We start from the raw sequence: 6,000 nt of genomic DNA, 5'->3' as shown, positions 1-6,000 counted from the left end.
GCGAGGGATGTAACAGGCGCCACGTTTGCAATATGCAAGCGGGAGAAAGCACCTTTGTGTGCCCGCACTGCAGTTTGCTCTCTGCGTTGCAGGGCACAGCGCTGCACGGGCTGCATTTGCATTGCATTGCGTGAGAGATTTGCATTTGCATTGCACGGAGGTTGTGTGCATTGCACGGAGGGTATGTGTGCATTTCACGGAGGGTGTGTACATTGCACGGAGGGTGTAGTTGCATTGCACAGAGGGTGTTTTTTGCATTGCACAGAGTGTGCATTGCATGGAGTGTGTAGTTGCATTGAACAGAGGGTGTGTGCAGTGCACGGAGTGTGTAGTTGCATTGCACGGAGTGTGTTTTTTTGCATTGCACAGAGGGTGCATTGCATGAAGTGTGTAGTTGCATTGGACAGAGGGTGTGTGCAGTGCATGGAGTGTGTAGTTGCATTGAACGGAGTGTGTAGTTGCATTGCATGGAGTGTAGTTGCATTGCATGGAGTGCGTTTTTGCATTGCACGGAGTGTGTAGTTGCATTGAACGGAGTGTGTAGTTGCATTGCATGAAGTGTGTAGTTGCATTGCATGGAGTGTGTAGTTGCATTGCATGGAGTTGCAATGCGTTTTTTGCATTGCACGAAGTGTGTTTTTGCATTGCACTGAGTGTGTAGTTGCATTGAACGGAGCGTGTAGCTGCATCGCACGGAGTATAGTTGCATTGCTTGGTTTGTGTGTGCACTGCACGGAGTGTGTTTTTTGCATTGCACAGTGTGTGTCTGAAAAGGAAGCTGGCTCGGCGGCAGTTTTGCCGGGACTTTTTTAGGGGTTCTGGCCAGCGTCGGCCCTGTAAATTTACGTATTATGATGGCAGCACAAGATGCCCCCTGCCCAAGCGGGGCTGGAAGCTGGCAAGCAATAGCTCAATACCTTTTGCCCATATTCCATTTTATTTAGGGATCCAGTTGGATATCGTTGCTACAACATACCACTTGCCTATGGAGAAGCTGTCTGCCTTGAAGGAAGTTATTTCGTAATACTTCCTCTGTAGCAAGTGATGCTTCATCAGATCCGATCTTGCTGGGTCACTTAATTAATCTTGCATGCAGAGTGGTTGCCCCAGGCCGCCCCTTCCCTTCCCACTAGGCCAGGCTGCCTGCGGCCTGAGGTCCCCTTACCTTTCTCATGCAATGGTTGCAATTCCTAAATGTTGAGGTCCCCTTACCTTTCTCATGCAATGGGATCTCATGCAATGGATGCAATTCCTATATGTATGCAATAGTAGTTGGCCATGGCAGGATACTTGCACAGGGATTTTTCAGGTTCATGCTGATGCTGCTGGATCTTTCCCCTTTGGTTTTTTATTTCAGGGGCTGCTGGTGTGCAAAGCCATGGCCTCAAGCCCGGTATGGTGAGGCAATCATGTGACCTAACTTTTGAGTTTTCCCCATTGTAGTAGCCGTTCACATGTGGCCCGAGGAGTTCAGTGACCATCGGATCTGCTTTTGGTCTGATAACCAGGTAGTGGTGAGCGTCTTGGCTAAACAGTCCTCACGCTCCAGCAGAGTCTCCGCCCCTCCGCTCATGCTTTTGAGCTGCACCGCTTAAGGTTTAATATTGTGCTTTCTGCTCTCCTGATTACGGGATCCTCTAATGATGTCTCTGACACTCTATCCCATTTTCAGATGGAGCGCTTCAGATCCTGGGCTCCAGACACTCAGCTATTGCCAGACTTTTCCAGACCACCTGTGGCATTTTGACAACAATTAGTAATTACAGAGAGCAGCAGCTTCCATTTCCCCTTCTGCTTTTAGCTCTTATGGGAAGGCCTGGATGGATTTCTTAGCCTTAAGCTGGCAGTCCTCGGCCATTCAGATGAACTGGCCCCCATCCTCTGAGCAGATCCTGCAGTATTTGGTCCACCTGCCGCAGATTGGGCATGCGGCTATAACTATAAGAATTCAGTCCGCTGCAATGTCTGTTATACAGAAGCTTTATTTTTCAGAGACCCTTGCATAAAGTTTGTAATGCGCAGGGCCTTGGAAGGTTGGAATAGGCTCCAACCTCATAGGACAGTGGGCAGGAAGTCGGTCAATTTTACCTATGCAGGATCTGCAACAAGTTAAAACTTGTCTGCTGGTAAAAGATCAAGGCGAGACTCCTTTCAGTATTCCATTGCATTTTGGGCACTGAGGGTTGGGGAAATGGTTGTTGGAGCCAGCACAGGGCTGAGAGTCTGGAGGCTTATTGCTTCAGGACTTTTCCTTATCTGCTTTGGAGCTTGTCATTAGAGTTGGGAACTCTAAAGCAGACTTAGTGGGCAGGCTTCCCATTACAGATGAGGAGGGCCCTTGCACGGTTATGGATACCAGAAAAATTTGGCTTTTCATTCCCCTGGGGGCTGGCCCACTCCTAGTGCATGAAAATGGGTTCCCATTAGCCAGGCAGCAATGTGCTTACGTCGTGCACCAGTTATTACGGCCTGCGGCTTGCCTACCGCTGAACACACCTCATTCCTTCCAAATAAGTGCTGCTGCAAAGGCTGCACACTGGGGGCCTGTCTGTAGACAGGATTGTGAATACGGGTCATTGGAAGTCTGACGCTGACAAGGGTTATATCAGGAAGTGTCACAATGATGTCTGTGCTGATGCTTGTCTGTTATTTCCTTTTCTCATAGGAGCAGCTGTGCACATTTGGGCCACAGCATTGTACACTGGGCTGGCAAGCGCGCTGACAAGTCTGGACTGGGGCGCCATCTCAGTCTTCCTGCCCATGTGAACATATACTGGATGTCCAGATGGGGAATGCTTTGGGAGGACGTCCTTCCTTTGGTGCGGTCGAGTATGACCTGTGCAGGTCCTCCCGCAGTGCTGGTGGTACAGCTAGGCGGGAATGATTTGCCGTCTTCCTCCAGCATAAGTTTGCATTCCTGCATGCAAGAGTGCTTGGTTTGAGTTGATGGCAGCTCTCCCTGGACTCAAAATAATTTAAGGCATTTGGTTCAAGGTGGTCTGGAAGGGGGGTTGGAGCACCTGTCCCCTCCAATGTGCAAAGATATTCCATTAAAGGAAACCAAGGATTTGCCATGCTTTGGCAACCCCCTTTCGAGGGGTAGGGCCACGCAAGAGTCCCTGGGAGCATTTGGGGTGAGCTTGAGTCTGATCCTGGTTCATTGCTCCCCCACGCTGTTTACTTGTTCTGACGATATGGTGGGGCCCAGTCGTCAGTGCTGCTCTGCTGAGGTCAGATGCAGCTAGTCGGGAACCAATGCCTAGACAAACTACCACCGAGCAGGCCAGAAAGCATGTTAATATGGCGGTGGAAAATAAAATAAAATAAATAAAGTAAATTAAATTAAATAAAATAACATATAAAATAAAATAACAAATAAAATAAAATAGGTCCTTGCTTTAGGTGGTTCTGTGATATTGCACCCTGCTATTTTCTACAAGACTGTTCCCCTCTTTGGGGCAGATGGGGGGTGCATCTTTCCCCTATGGGGAACGACACCTGGCTGGATGCGATTGCCTTGGGATTCATTGCTCCCCCACAATGTTGCTGGTACTGACGATATGGTGGGGCCCAGTCGTCAGTGCTGCCCTGCTGAGGTCAGGTGCAGCTAGTCAGGAACCAGTGCCTAGACAAACTACCACCAAAGAGGCCGGTAAGCATGTTAATAAGGAAGTGTAAAATAATAAAATAAAATAAATAAAGTAAAGTAAAATAAAATAAAGAATAATAAAATTCTTCAGGTCGGGCTGCTATCCGTATCTGGATAGTAGGGCACAGTATTGTGCATTGGGCTGCGGACAGAGCTCGTCAGTCTGGACTGGGCGATGGCCTGGGCTTTCCGCAGCACGTACAGGTGTCCTGGATCTCCAGAAGGGGGATGCTGTGGAGGGAATTCTTACCTCTCATGCAACGGCGTGTCCTACGGTTTGGCCCTCCTTCGGCGATCATGGTGCAGCTCGGGGAGAACGATATGGTTTCCTCTTCCTGCTATGGGCTGCGTGCTGCCATATTACAGGACCTTGGAGAGCTGGCGGCACTGGTGCCGTCAACTAAGCTAATTTGGTCACAGCTATTGCAACGCCACATTTGGCGAGGTAGTCCTTGCCCAGCCGCCACCGAACGTGTAAGGAAGCGGATTAATTCTGCGGCAAGCAAGCTGGTGGTGAATCTGGGCGGGTCTGTGATCCCTCACCCTCTGATTTCATTCAAGGCGATTGAATTTTATAGGGATGACGGGGTTCATCTCTCGCCAGTTGGGAATGATGTGTGGTTGGATGCTATGGTGTCCAGGCTGAGGGTGTGGCTTAATTTGTGAGTGGTTGGCGGCGAGCGTAAGGGCTCGAATGGCGGTTAGGCATTGGTTAAAATTGGTTGGTGGAGGGGTATGGATTGGCTGTGCCTGCCCCTCCAATGCTGCTGCTAACGGGTATTCCGTTAAAGGAATTCTGAAGCTTACCATCCCCCTCGTCCAAACCCTGACGGCAGGGTGCGGGCCGTGTAAGCTTCAAGGAACATGCGCGGAGCAGTGAGAGTCTGTGACGCAGCTCCATCTGACTCTGACCATGTTTCCTCCGGGACTGGCTACGGAGTCAGTGCTGTCCCCCCAAGGCGGGGGGGGACAGGTAGTCATAACCAATGCCTAAGCAACCACTCTCAATTTGTATAAAAATAAAGTTGTGGCCAAAATTATGCCAAAAACCTTAAACAAAAATTACGTGTGATGTCTGAGTTATTGGGGTAGGGGTTTTGGGGGACCTCAGCACGCAAAGCGTGTTCTCATAAAAGAGAGAGCACGTGTTGCGGATGGGGCCGAACAAAACCCCCAGTTAGTGACCAGGCCATTGATGGCAATGGGCTGGAGCAGATTGGAAGAAGTTGTTACTGGGGCAAAATTGATGTTGCCAATTTAGGGGTGGGGTCAGACCCCTTATATAAGCAGGGTCCACAGCTTTCTCTTTCTCTTTCGCTGTGGACATCGGATCTCCCGCCCGCCCTCCCTTGATTTGGGCTTGCGCTTTGACCTTGCTCTGCCTGTCATGGGGTCGTTCGCCTTGGTGCGGGGGCCCAGTAGGAATTTGTCCAATTGGCTGATTAGTGCGTGCCTTTTGGGTTTTGCCTACTGCTTAGCAAATCGTCACAACTTGTAAGGTTGGCGGTTAGGCATTGGTTAAAATTGGTTGGTGGAGGGGTATGGATTGGCTGTGCCTGCCCCTCCAATGCTGCTGCTGACGGGTATTCCGTTAAAGGAATTCTGAAGCTTACCATCCCCCTCGTCCAAACCCTGACGGCAGGGTGCGGGCCGTGTAAGCTTCAAGGAACATGCGCGGAGCAGTGAGAGTCTGTGACGCAGCTCCATCTGACTCTGACCATGTTTCCTCCGGGACTGGCTACGGAGTCAGTGCTGTCCCCCCAAGGCGGGGGGGGACAGGTAGTCATAACCAATGCCTAAGCAACCACTCTCAATTTGTATAAAAATAAAGTTGTGGCCAAAATTATGCCAAAAACCTTAAACAAAAATTACGTGTGATGTCTGAGTTATTGGGGTAGGGGTTTTGGGGGACCTCAGCACGCAAAATATGTATTTTATCAAAGTAATTGTTGAACTGAAATACAATTAAGAAGTATATTAATAGTGAATTGGGGGGCAAGAGAGTGGGACCCTAAGCTATAGCTTGTTTAGCGTATATGTAAGTCCGACACCATTCCCCCCACAATCCACCCACACATTAATGATATGGTGCCCATTGTCAGTTCACTATTTTCCAGGTGGGTGATCCATTTAACAGCTTTCCCTTTCACCATTAGAACAGAAACATGTGAACAGGCTCTATAACTGGATTGTGCATTTGCCATCTCCTTGCCAACACACTTAATAGTCCACAATTGTTAAAGCCATGGAATCAGTGGGATCTATTTGCTAGGACATCTTCCCCATTTCTTTGGCAGGGTTCACAGCTCTTTGCAGCTCCAGTGGGATGAATGGAAAGATCACAGCAGCAG

The sequence above is a fragment of the Podarcis vaucheri genome (assembly GCF_965113315.1).
Source record: "Podarcis vaucheri genome assembly, chromosome: 1".
Lineage (NCBI taxonomy): Eukaryota > Metazoa > Chordata > Lepidosauria > Squamata > Lacertidae > Podarcis > Podarcis vaucheri.
This window is presented reverse-complemented; position numbering follows the sequence as displayed.